The 14,361-nt window shown below is 37.7% G+C and overlaps 1 long non-coding RNA gene across 2 annotated transcripts in view; it reads right to left on the bottom strand.

The window, feature by feature from the left end:
* Positions 1-14,361, bottom strand: part of LOC113069636 (uncharacterized) — a 96,768-nt gene that overhangs the window by 22,249 nt on the left and 60,158 nt on the right. For both annotated transcript variants that reach the window (XR_003279775.1, XR_003279774.1), the window contains one exon: positions 4,510-4,562. This is a non-coding gene — a long non-coding RNA (uncharacterized LOC113069636). The remainder of the gene's footprint in view (positions 1-4,509; positions 4,563-14,361) is intronic.

Here is a 14,361-nt window from a genome sequence, read left to right as displayed (position 1 = left end):
CTTCTAAGCACCAATAAATTTATATGATCACAACAGCTGACGTCAAGCACACGGCCAATTAGGAATGCCGATGCTGCCGCTGCCACTGCTGCTGGCCTCAGGAGGAAAGAGAGGTGAGAAAACTGGAGGCGACAGACACAACTGCCTGACCGCGACTGCGAATACATATATACAGGTGCTTCTCAATAAATTAGAATGTTTAGGAAAGTTCATTTATTTCAGTATTTCAACTCAAATTATCAAACTCATGTATTAAATAAATTCAGTGCACACAGACTGAAGTAATTTAAGTCTTTGGTTCTTTTTAATTGTGATGATTTTGGCTCACATTTAACAAAAACCCACCAAATTCAGGATCTCAACAAATTAAGTGAATCGTTGGCCTTCTGGAAACTGTACATGTACATGTACTCTATACTTGGTAGGGGCTCATTTTGCTTTAATTACTGCCTCAATTCGGCGTGGCATGGAGGTGATCAGTTTGTGGCACAGCTGAGGTGGTATGGAAGCCCAGGTTTCTTTGACAGTGGCCTTCAGCTCAGCTGCATTTTTTGGTCTCTTGTTTCTCATTTTCCTCTTGACAATACCCCATAGATTCTCTATGGGGTTCAGGTCTGGTGAGTTTGCTGGCCGGTCAAGCAAACCACCACCATGGTCATTTAACCAACTTTTGGTGCTTTTGGCAGTGTGGGCAGGTGCCAAATCCTGCTGAAAAATTAAATCATAATCTTCAAAAAGCTGGTCAGCAGAAGGAAGCATGAAGTGCTCCATAATTTCTTGGTAAATGGGTGCAGTGACATTGGCTCTTGATGCCTTGACCCCAGCCTCAGTGCATTCCTTGAGAAGTCCTCTAAAATTCATGAATCAAGTTAGCTTGACAATCCTCATAAAGCTGTGGTTCTTTCAGTTGGCTGTGCATCTTTTTCTTCCACACTTTTTCGTTCCACTGAACTTTCTGTTAACATGCTTGGGTACAGCACTCTGTGATTTTTTGTGACTAACACTCCTTGTGAAGGGTGTCATTGATTGTCAGAGACCATTTTGAATGCTCAGGAAACCTTTGCATGTGTTTTGAGTTGATTACCTGATTGGCATGTCACCTTATTCTAATTTGTTGAGATTGTGAATTGGTGGGTTTTTGTTAAATGTGAGACAAAATCATCACAATTAAAAGAACCAAAGACTTCGACTACTTCAGTCTGTGTGCATTGAATTTATTACATGAGTTTCACAATTTGACTTTGAATTACTGAAATAAATGAACTTTTCCTCGACATTCCAATTTATTGAGAAGCACCTGTATGTGTATATATATATTTGTTTTTAAATTTGAGAAAGATTTTGAGAAATTATTACTTTTACTAAAAATAATTGTTGATAATCTAAATATAATTTCAAATGTAATTTATTCCTGTGCTGACAGGCAAAGCTGAATTTTAAGCAGCCATTAATAGTCTTCAGTGTCACATGATCCTCCAGAAATCATTATAATATGCTGATTTGGTGCTCAAGAAACAATTATTATTATTATCATTGATGTTGAAAACAGATGTACTGCTTAACATTTTTGTGGGAAAAGGTTTTTAGGATTCTTCCATGAATAGAAAGTTTAAAAGAAAAACATATATATATATATAAACAATCACTGTGCTTTTCATTGTTTAAGCTCATTAACAGTACTGAGAACTTAAAAAAGTGAGTCAGATTTTGATTGTGTTACCACTGTGAGGTAGAGGCATGATATGAAAATTGGGACAAGATTTCTTTGTTCCAAATGCTTAAAAAATCTGCCATTCCTTTCATGTCCATTTGTTGAATATTTGGGAAATTTTATTATGCTTTCAGCTAACAATTATAGTGCAGCCAAAAGGCTTTTACTATGTTTAAATCTATTCAAAAGACTTCCGAAAATCACCACGAGTTGGGGGTGGGGGTGGGGTGTTTTGTTGGGTGGTTAAGGCATCGAAATTAGATGTGATTTTAGCCGGTATTCTGTCTAAGCCAGACAAAAAAAGCAAATATCTTGATAGAAGTTTGGAGTCAATAATGAACATTGTTTCCTAAGTGGGTCCAGCTCCAGTGCCATTAGGGACTAAGGACAGTACAATGATTTCTGGATCAGAGCACATCGTGTCATCGACTACAGCAAGTATCTACAAATGAAACGCAATATCAATCAGATTACTATTTATAGTGTGGATGAAATAGAAATCTAACACTAATAAATGTGTTTGTTGCCTGCCAAAACTATGTACTTTACATAGATGCCCACAGAGAGAAATGAAGAGAGACGGAGAGGAGGTGGAGACAGTGAAAGAGACATGCAGGAAGAAAGAGAGGATGGTAAGTTGGAGATGAAGGCACAGGAATAGTAGATCCCGCTGCAAGGGGGCACAGGATGACGGTCTCCCACTGGCATTCCACATAGACAGTGGGTAGTGGTACGCAGACTCACACACGGTGGGCAGTGCCACAGTCAGAAAGACGGAAATAGACCGAACTCACACATACTGCCAGCTGAGTCTCATAGGCTTTATTGAATATGACTACAAGCTGCGAGACAGCGGCCTCTCTGACACACTCGAGCCCGTCTGTGATACAGTCCCACACACACAGACATGTATGGCACACATACATGACAAAGACGCCCACCGACAGCCCCAGCCACCCACAAACACAGATGAACAGACAAACAGACCCTTTCCAGCATCTATCCATGCACGCACACACACATAAACATAATCAGACCCCTGATGGCGCTCATAGGTGAGTTTGAGTGTGTAAGTGTGTGAATGCTGGGGATGAGGAACATATGCTGTCTAAAGAGCCAGGAGGCAATGTCTACTACATGATCAAGGCTTTCATAGTTCATTAATGAACTACACAGTTCCACCATAAAAGCATTTGGGCAAGTACAGCACACTTCAGTATTGTGTAGTCAGGAAAAAGGGCACCTATATATATATGTACATGATATATGTACATGTATATGTACATAAACACACAGATTTTACCTTTTACTAGTATTTCACCTCAAGTAAATGTCAATATCACACAACATACAATAAAAACCTAATTAAACACTGCGGCTTGTGATGATACATTGATGTGTAAAGACACAAAACGATCAATCTGTGCAAGATTTTTTTTTTTTACCTCTAATACACGCAATGTGCAAACTTGAGCCATAATTCCCATCCAATTACATTATAAGACTACAACGGTTTCAGTAAAAAAAAAAAAAAAACAGTTTGTGTTCTACTGAAGAAACAAAGTCACCTACATCTTGGATGCCCTGGGGGTAAGCGGATAAACATATAATTTTTATTTTGGGGTGAACTTTACCTCTAAAATAGGCATTTTTGGTCATTCAGATAAGAGTAATTCATCTTTCAAATCTGTAAAGATATTATGTTTATTTGTGTGCGCTTACAAAAACAACCAAACGTGCTTTTGTAAAATAATGAAAGCAAACAGGATGTGCTTTCTTCCATCTCGGTCTGTGAACTTAAGCGCGAAACTCCATGTAGCTATATCTTTGCCCTACAGCCATTAAAAATATATCTATAGAGAGTGAAATGTTTACTTTCAAATGAACCAATTTAAATGGGAAACAAATATTCTCAGATTACGTACTCCCTATGAAACAAGGTGCATCACTACTGAAGAGATGTTGAGTCAGTGTCGCCGAATTCATCTCTTAAACAGAGAACAAAGAAAGCACTAGTTTATCAAATATATTAAATGTTAATGCAGTCTCCTTTACTGTTTTTCACTGACACATTACTTCTACCGGTACGCTGTGGCATGCTTTATATGTGTGCTTGAGTGCTTGTGGCTTTGTAGGCAATTAAAGGCTCATTATAATGATTTTAACAGTTCATAAATAAACGTGCAATTAGTCGACTGATATTTTAAATGAACGGCTACTAGTCGACCAGAAATATAAAAAAGCTGAACTTTTATCAACCATCATGCCTTCAGTGTTACTAATATGTTGTGTCACTAAATTGTATTTCTTACCATCATCAATGTTAAAACGAGCTATGCTGTTTAATATTTTATTTAAAATCTTTAGTAATTTTATAAATAGCTTTACTGTGTTTTTGATCAATTCAATCAGCACTTGCTGAATAATGTATTTCTTTAAAAAACAAAAACAAAACAAAAAAAACCTAATGACTCCAAACCTTTGAAGGTAGAGTAAATAATGATACACACACACACACACACACACACACAAACATATATATATATATATATACGTAAATATGAAATATTCAGGAACTCTCACTAAGTTTAGTCAGGAGTAACAAATAATCACTTATGTTATACTTTAATAGTGCAATAGATCAAAGATCTGGGTCTAAAAGTTGAATACATCAGACATTACTGCATTTCTTTGGCCAGCATGAGCCATGAGGACACTATAATAATGACATATGAAAAATGCAAGGATTGGGAAAGTTTGTAAAGCCCTTTTGCAGATGCACCTACTGTATTATGTACCAGTCAGTCGAGGCTCCTTCTGGTGAAAGTTTTGTCCTTGTGTTGGCTTATACCTAAACAAAACGCACATGAAAAGAAAAAGTTAGAAACTCGACTGAAGCTCTCCAGCCCTCTCAACTGATGAAGCATTTCACCGCTTGAAGAGATTGTATGATGGTGAAAACAAAATTATTAAACTTTGTTCTGCCAAACTGAGTGTTCTGCTTTGAAACTATAATTTTGCTTTAAGTTCTCCCCAATTGAAGAACTTCTGGACTTCAAGATGGACATTGTGTAGACTTTTCTGTTCATAAACAACTTGAAACACTCTTAATCCCCTTCACAGAATTTATCATTGCATCTGTAAACTGTACGGTACTTAAAATGTCTCGTCTTGAGTTTATGAGTGTAAGCATGCAGAATGGAGAGGATTCTCTCAGCTTTATCAAAACTCTTGGCAAGCTCTGATTCTCCTCAACAACCCCAGTGCTAAGACTTATATCATCCTTCTTAGAACTAGATTGGTAAACCATGTCATTTGGGAGTAGTTTTGGGAGATTTAGACCACTGTCCCACAGCTACAGATCAAGCCAGATGAGATTTAGGAGACGTGGTTGTATATGCGTTCACTGGAACATTGCAGGGATGTGCTGGAGAGACTTGGTTGTATAGTCTGAGAGAACATTGGGATCTTTCATTACATGAGCTGAGCCTCATTGTAAGTTTCTAATCTTGCACGCTGCCATGTATAATCCGCAGAGAAAACTGGGATGTCATCATTTAGTGTACAGCCTGAAGTCCTCTGTGAAGGAGATGTCTGTACAACACGTTTAGATGAGGTCAGGCCCACAATTGTACAATAGTGGGATTCAAGATAAATTTCAACATTGTGACTGGGTGTGTGTATGCTTGTATATATATCATGTGTGTATTATTAAATATTAATTATTGAAAAAACTAGAAGAAAAAATATTAAGCAGCACAACCATTTTCAACATTGACAAATATTAACATGATTTCTGAAGGAACATGTGACACTGAAGACTGAAGTGATGGCTGATGACAATTTGATAATTTCAATATCAAATAAATGCAGCATTAATGAGCATAAGAAGCATCAAAAATCTTACCATCTAATCTTAATAAAAATCTTATATCTTACATACAGAGATTAATTACATACAATTTAAATCAACTACAAAACTAATTACTAGCCTTTTTATAAACACTTTTTATTACAGAAGATTTTTAAGATCATGAGAAACAAATTCAGTGGAGTGAGTCCAAACTTATAGTGTACAACCGTGGGCGCGTACTTTAGACAAAAACAGTGTGTATGTGTGTTTATAATGCAATTTTTTCTGTGCTCTGAGCCTACAGGTAGGAGTGTGTGTATGTTTGTTTATCTGTGTGTATGTGTGTATATCTTTCCTACAAATGTGTGAGTGTGAGTGTGAGTGTCAGCGCAGAGGCCCTGCTTAAAGCACGGTCTTATTTACTCCTGTCAGCCCATAAAGCCAGCCTGAGTGCCATGCTGATTGAAATCCCCTTTTGTGTGCTAGTCTTCAGTGATGTGGCTTTTCTCTCGCCCTCATCTCATGATGGAAGCCTGTACTGTTAATCTGAGAGTGGCCCCTGAAAGGACGAAATGAGTTCCTGGGCTGAATGCACTCTTTACCTCCTCTGTCTTGGTCTTTTCAGACGTGGGGCGTGAGAGCTGGCGGCTAACACCTCCACAACAATACACGGCAAAGCAATGCAAACCTTCCTTACACAAACTACTCTGTCTCTAGGAGACTTGTTTTTCCCACATTATCTTCTAGCTCACAAAATAGCAGCGACGTCTTCCATTATGGCACCTCAGAATACAGAAGATATGTACTAGGATCAAAATAAGAGTGAATAATAGCAACAACAGAGCGGCAGAAAAAATGGATCTGTGTGGCTTATCTGAACATCAAGAAGAAACAATCAGTCACACTTTATTTTAAGGCCCAATTCTTGCTATTAACAAATCATTAACTACAACTTTCGCCTTAAAAAGCTTCTAATTTGATGCTTATTAATAGTTTACCTATTGGGTAGGATTAGGGAAGAAGAGAAAATATCATGCATGATATATCCTTTATAAGTAGTAGGGATGCAACTATACCACTTTTTACAGTACTCACCCAATACGATCCTCTTATTTTTGGTACTTGTCGATACCGAGTACCGATACCAATATTTTTATTGCATTTGTAACTTTTTTAAATAATGGGTACAGAATCCAAAAGAGTATGTATAATGTTAGCTGGTTAAATAAATTTATTAAATAGATAGTCAAACCAAAATTTATTCAGACATCTTCAACCTTTCTTACATTATCACAGTTTATTCTATATAATTTAGAAGATGGTAATGACAAGAACTCATACTTAACTGTGCCAGAACAAATTCATCTTGATAATGCTAGATAACTTTGATAGAAAGGTATGTAATGGATTACAATCAACTAAAAGACAGCTGTTAGTATGACAGCTTTTACACAATTATCAATACTTACACAACTATGCATTTTTTTGGGTTTGAATGTATATCCTTCATTTATTTTCACACTTAATTATGCCCATTAAAATATATTTTCCACATTTTTCAAATTTTTTTTTTTGTTCTGTGGTTCATCATCTGTAATTAACTAGCATTAGAGCTGCTCCATTGCAGTGACTTAGTACTGTAATGACGCGCTTTACTGTAATAATGCAGAGAACTACTCGTTATAAATCTCCTGGGATATTTTCACAAATAGAAGTAGCATTTTTTTTTCTGAAAAGTGCTGCGATTTATATCCCAAAGCCACTCGTATAATGCAGAAACACTCAAGCAAGCAAAAGTGTTACCAAACAATTATTAAGCATCCTTCTGTGAAATAATAAGCTACAGGTAGAAAAGATAAGGTACACGTATAATGGTATTTTCACAGTAGTACCACAGTATTTTTGTAAGTGTATATTTGTTATAAGTAGCACAGTATATTCAGTAGACATTAGATGGGTTCACATGGATCATATTGAATACTTTACATTTTCTGAAATATTTTTTCATATAGTACCATATGCCTTGCTTTTTAAGTTAGCATACCATTACTTAAATACTAAAATGCTGAATTTTAATCTGCATTTAAAAAATACATGACAACAAGAAAAAATAGTTTTCGAGTCAACTTCCTAATGGAAGCTGCATTGTCAGGGCCATGGCCTAGCGTTTAGCACATGTGCTCATCATTTCCTGTCACTGCTAGTGCTACATGATTGTAGCATGTGTGCTAACTGCTAGGCTTAACTATTAACAACTTAGAATATCCCCAAAATTCTATTAAATAATTTATGTATGATACAATGCTAAATGCATATTAGCAAACATCTTATATAAATGACTAGCAAAATTAGTTTGACTGGAAACCTGGTCAAACAGCTCAGATGCCTTGTGTATCGATGGACTCCATTAGAGACAGAAAAAGAAGAATATCTCATTGTTGTTGGGGTGGAATTCCCCTCTGAGGAGAGATAAGTCAGGTCCTTTGTTCTCTGGCCTCTGTGACAGAGCGCTTATATAATGCAGTCATAGAAAATGGGGACTATGTCAGGCCATAATGCAAAGTGGGCCTGTGGCCTGTTTATTTGTTGGAATGGAAGGATGGAAAGATGAAAGAACTGAGTTGAAGAGAGAGAGATCATACGACCGTTGTCTTACATAAGGCCCAGAAAGGATGTGTGAAACTGAGCATCATGGCTCATCCACGCAGATAAAGAGATCAGGAAACATGAAAGGACAGGGTCCTAAGCAGTACTAAAAAGGTTTTGCTATTTAGTCAAAGTCAACCGTTAAAGATGCTAATTACTTGGAGAAGTATTTGCTGGACTAAATACTGAGCCGTCCTCATTCACACCGACTGCTGGAGGTAAAAGGTTGCTATACTGTGGTGAGGGGTGTTTAAATAGACATAGTGTTTAAAAAAAATCCCGATCTCACTTGAATGTTAATTGTTGTATGGCATTGATGTATGAAAGTGAAAGTGACGTGACATACAGCCAAGTATGGTGACCCATACTCAGAATTCGTGCTCTGCATTTAACCCATCCAAAGTCGCAGACACAGCATTGAACACACACCGTGAACACACTCCCAGAGCAGTGGGCAGCCATTTATGCTGCGGTGCCCTGGGAGCAGTTGGGGTTCGGTGCCTTGCTCAAGGGCACCTCAGTCGTGGTACTGAACAGAGCGCTTTAAATTCACTCCCCCACCTACAATTCCTGCTGGCCCGAAACTCGAACTCATAACCTTTTGGATTATAAATCCAACTCTCTTAACCATTAGGCCACGACTTCCTGCCCCACAGTCAGTCAGGAAGAATCCCGGTGTCTGCTGACTGATTTGGCCTCTTCTCTATTACTTTGATTTTATTTAACATTTATTCAATTTATTGTTAGGCTACTTTATATTAGTGTCTGTCTGATGTATACAAGTTAATTCTGAGCTCAGCTTTCAGTTTGTGTCCAGTGGATTTGAAAAATAATCGTGATAGTTTGACAAAAACTTTTATAGATAGCCTAATAATTCATGGATTCGCTAGTGTTGTCTGCAACCTGATCTCCGGCGAAAGTCTTCTGCACACAAAAAAATAAAAGCCTTAGAAGGTCCCATGACTTTTCCATGTTATTGTATAAGAATTCTTCAAATATTTTTTTACTCATACCTGATTTAATATTTTAGAGCTTAAATGGCTACCATGGTTTTCCAGGTTTTCCGAGACTGTAGCAATCCAGGTTGTTTAAAGGAAAGAAGGAAAGGAGAAAAATATTGTTGTTCAGAGGTTGGATTGAAATAAGACATATCTTTAGCTTATGCTAACAATGTAATGTCATACAATAATATAGATAACTAAATAGTTTTTCTTTCTTCTTTTTCATGTCTTATGCCCTATCAAAAAACATACAGTAGGTGCTTGATGTCCATCTTTTGAAGTCAGTAGAAAGCTTGTTCTGTATTATTGCAGGCAATAATTAAAACTCAGCATGATGAAGAAAAACGTTAATCTGCATCAAACTAGTATACACAAGAACAGTGTTTTCACACAATTAAGTTGTTTCCTGCTATCCAGGTCACATACAGGAAATGAACGAGGAGGGAATCAAAGAGAGAAGGAGGAGGAAAATAAGAGATCTCTCTTCTGACTCGGTGTGACTGTGAGGTTAGACTCCGGAGTGAGCAACACAAAGAGATTAACCTATTTACATCTGTTACCTACTCTAATGGCTTTTTCTACAGCTAATTTCAGCCATCTGCGTTCTCTCTAAAGACTTTGTCACACAAAACTAATAAAAGTCATCTGGCGCACAAAATTAGAGAACACAGAACTGTACAGAGAGGAAAATGGACTCAAAGACACTTGACACACACACACACACACACACAACAGGCATCATGCAGCTGGACATATGACTGGGCATGCATTCCCTGACATAAATGAATCACAAGCTTACTGACTAACTGACAAACACATATTAAGGTCCTAATGCAGATTCTCAAAGTTCATTTATGGACAGTGATGAACAGTGGAAGAGAAGTATCATCAGCCGAGGGGAAATTACCTATAAACCTATAAAACAGAAATTATGACTTACATATTTAGGTTGAGAATAGGTTAAATTAACTAATCATAATACATCTAATTGTTTAACAAAATAAGATAAAAAAAAATAGATAAGACAAAAAAACTAAACATTTTAGTTGTCAGTGTGTTTGTCAATACATTTGAGGGTGTCTCGGATGTCTTATTAGGAAAATTAAATGACGTAATGGCTATTAATAAATAAAAACACATTCAGGTTTGGTATTTATAAATAGGTTCTTGGGCCTGATCTATGATACAGAAGGAGTGTATAAATATTGAGAGTAGTGATTCTATTTCATATGTATACGCTTACATGTGCCATTTTTACATTTATTCTACATAAACTCTACAACTTCATTCAACACTGTTTCATCCTTCCAAACACTCACTGTATCTTAATGGAGATGGGTATATATACACATCACACACTCATATTATTTACTATTATTAAGCATTTTTTTCCATTGTGAGGACCGCAGGCCGGCCCTACGACTGGCAGCAGGTGAGTGTGTGAGCATGTCGGCCAGGGTTCAGGTTGAATAGGGTGGTGTTAGTCAGGATGGAGGGGGAGAGCTGTAATGGGGGCAGAAGAACAGCTGTGAGGTGGGGAGAAGGGGGTGTCGGAAAGCACGTCCAGCCAGCCAATGATCTCGCGTTATTAAATTAATAAAGCTCATCTCAGCACGCCTGAACACACCAGCAGAATGACACCAAATCTCACTGTTTTAATCACATTACGTACGGGCCAGCTCATTAGCTGCACAGGGTACTGGGTTCATGCGCAGTGCACAGGATTACAAACACTCACACACACACACACACACCCCCACACATCACCAAGTGCTAATGGCTACCGTTTGCATGTTACTCCTGCCCTCTACACAGATGTGCTTTTACTGAGCTGCGATCATTTTTTAATAATTAATCGTGTTTTGTGACTTTGAGTGATTTTCCGGCTCATCGTTGTGTCCCTGATGCTCTGAAAAAAGGCACGGACACAGTCTGTATGCGTAAGGTCAGGGTCGCACCTGCGTTCAGAAGTCAGCGCAGCCCAGGAGATAAATGCCATTCGATGCGTTTTCCTGGATGGACTTCTCAAAAAATGAGCCTCATCTCCTCTCATTCCTGTACAAAGAGGTCTATCTGAATAAACGTTATACAACCAATCTACCCTGCGGCGCTGAAGCGATGGTGTTTGTCCATCAGTGTGGTTTTATGCAGTGCCTATGAATAAATATTTTCACTCTGAAAGTCGTTTTCTCAGAATGGGTGTCAAAATGCGACCAGACAATACAATCTAACATGCCAACGGTTTTACATATGATAAAAAGAAAAATGAAAATGGGTAAAGATGACCCAACACTAGAACAAATTGTCTTCTGTTTGATGCTTCTGTTCGACCAAAACAAAACCCCACTGAAACGAAGCACACTAAACTTACTAAAACTTAAACTGAAATAAAAATTAATTACAGCTACATAAAACTATTTAAAAAGAATAAAAAGAATAAAAAATGACTTTCAGAAGTTGATGAGCTGATGAACAAAAACACTGAGAAAAGGAAAAAAATAATCCACCCGACTTAAAAAAATAAATCTAAAGCATTTAAAACAGAAGGCAACATACAACAAACACAGCATTATCTTCCATTGGTGTGAACGCTATAGTTATCATTACAGTTATCGTTCTTAGTGTGAACAGGCCTTTACTTAGTTCACTTCAATATTCACTGTAACTCATTTTCCAGTTAGTACTTCATGCTGAGTTCTAAAAGCTGAGATGTTTGGGCTATGTTTAGTGGCCTCAGATCAGAAGCGTAGCGAGTTCATGAGTTAGTAATGAGGTGAATAACACCCTGCTTTTGTCCACTCTTTACAAAGAAGACATTAATGCCACTGAGATAAACTGTGTCAGTGAACCGAGAAGTATCAGACATAAATAGATGATGTGAGAGAGAAAGTGAGGAAGTTAGAACCAGAGAGACAGGATGCTCAGCGCCATGATGGGGATCCATTAAGATCAAACCATCAGAACACACTCAAGGGTCACAGGCTTTTGCTATATCATTAACCAAACAACCAAAATTACCCATCCACTGTGTGCATACCGAGAACGCACACACAGAAGGGCCCTGAACTGTCACTTTGTCGTTTACAGAAACACCATAATTAAACATCTCAAAAACAAAGCACATACACTGTAATTACTCCCTCAACTGCAACACACCAAGCCACAGGAGTCAGAGACAACATGCTTTTGTGGAGCACAATAAGTGTGTGAGCGCATGTTGTCATTAATACACACAACTATGCATGTATTTACCTTTTTTGTGTCTCTAAACATGCATGTACATAGATTCCCTAACAGACAGCTCATAAAAAAAAAAAACCTGATCCAAAAAAAAAAAAAAAAAAAAGAGCACTAAGGCAGTGGACTACCTTTCGACAATTGAGAAAGGTAGTCAATGTGATGCGACAGAAGTCATAGATTGACAATTCTGTTTACAAGCAAAACATGAGGGCTTGTATCATAAAAGTATTATTTCTTATTTTTCACATTGCCTGTGCATAATTTCGCTGTCTGCAGCATATCTTACAATAAATAAAAGCATACTCGTTTACTTTACACCATCTGTGTATACTTCCGTATGACAGTGTTGCGCAAACGTTATCAAGTCCAGTTTTCCCACAAAATTGGGCTACTTTTTCACTCTTACCATGAGTTCTGTTTCAAGCAACCTCACTAATGCGTTATGTTTACCATAACCCCCCTGATTGGGTGGATTTTGGAAAAAAAAAACCTGATTGGGTGGATTTTGTTGTGAAAACCTGGCAACCCTGTTCATACAGTTTTTTTGCAGTTCAGAATGATGATCTGTTAACACTGGATATTTGATCACCAATGTGAAAAGCTATACAAAGTAAATCGGATCTGAGCACATTTCACATTGGATTAGCAAGCTAACAGTTTAGAGCTAAATGGTTCAGAAAAGCTCTTTTGATGAACTAAAATAGATATCATAATAAAACTATGTTTCTCCCCCAACTTTTTGCACTGTTTCTCCACCGCTGCAAAAGTCGCTGTTTAAGGGCACCATGTTTGTGTATGTGTTGTTAGCATGTGAGTTTTATCTATTGATTACGGCAGACAGTGAACCCCCACTGGCTGTTAAGTGTGTGTGGATATCTATGTGTGTTGTGTTGCTTGTTTTTGGGCCCCCTTCTGTCTCTTCTCGTGAGGGAAAATCTCTGAATATGACAGGACGTGAGGAGACCCGAACATGGCAAAGGACACATACTGTGTGGGGAGGACAGACACGCATGTACATACACACACACACACACACACACACACACACACACAACATCTGCATCTGTTGGCATCCCGGTCTGTCCTGTGTCCTTCAGAGTGTGTGTGTAATTCTCAGAGACACATTTGTGTCAGCATGATCAGAGTCTGCTTTTTTTTGTCTGTGGTCTCTCAGGAACAAACACTGACCTAACATTATTCTCTGGTTTCTGAGACCTTACACATTTAATCTTAACATGAAATGGCATTCACAACTCATTTTACTTGTGTAACTGAAGATGTTTCCGAGTGAAACAGGATGTTTACACAGAAACAGAAAGTGGGACTTAATTTATCTATTGGGAATTATATTGATATTATTCCAGAATATAGACAGAATATAGACAGACAGAGGTTTTTAAGTGGCAAAAAAAGAAAAAACTCCAAACATCAGAAGCACAAGGGAGAAACGTTGTCGTCTCATTAATGACAGCTCGTATGAAGGACAACTCTTTTCTGCTTTCCATCATTGCTAATGACCACTTCTGTCCCCTTATCACCCTTTATGCAATCTCACTTGCTGTTAATTGAATGACAATTAATGGGCTACTTCTCTTATCAGCTTCATGAGGGGGTTCTCATTAACCATGCTAATGAACTGACCAGTTCCTTATCATCCACAGTTCAGCTAGCGGCTAACAGCTAATGGCTAATTGTTACCAACTCCACTGCATCTGAGGACTGTGTGACAATTTTGACTACGAGTTACACAATGTTAGATCCATGGCACACTAATGTTGGAATCGAAGTGTGGAATAATTTAGATTTTTAGAAATGTTCCAAAAAAGTCCATGTTTATCAAGGTTGTATTTATTTGATCAAAATCAAAGTAACAATGTAAAATGTAAAGGCCGGTCTTAAATAAAGGCCGG

Source organism: Carassius auratus, unplaced genomic scaffold (assembly GCF_003368295.1).
Source record: "Carassius auratus strain Wakin unplaced genomic scaffold, ASM336829v1 scaf_tig00001979, whole genome shotgun sequence".
NCBI classification, from domain to species: domain Eukaryota; kingdom Metazoa; phylum Chordata; class Actinopteri; order Cypriniformes; family Cyprinidae; genus Carassius; species Carassius auratus.
This window is presented reverse-complemented; position numbering and strand designations above follow the sequence as displayed.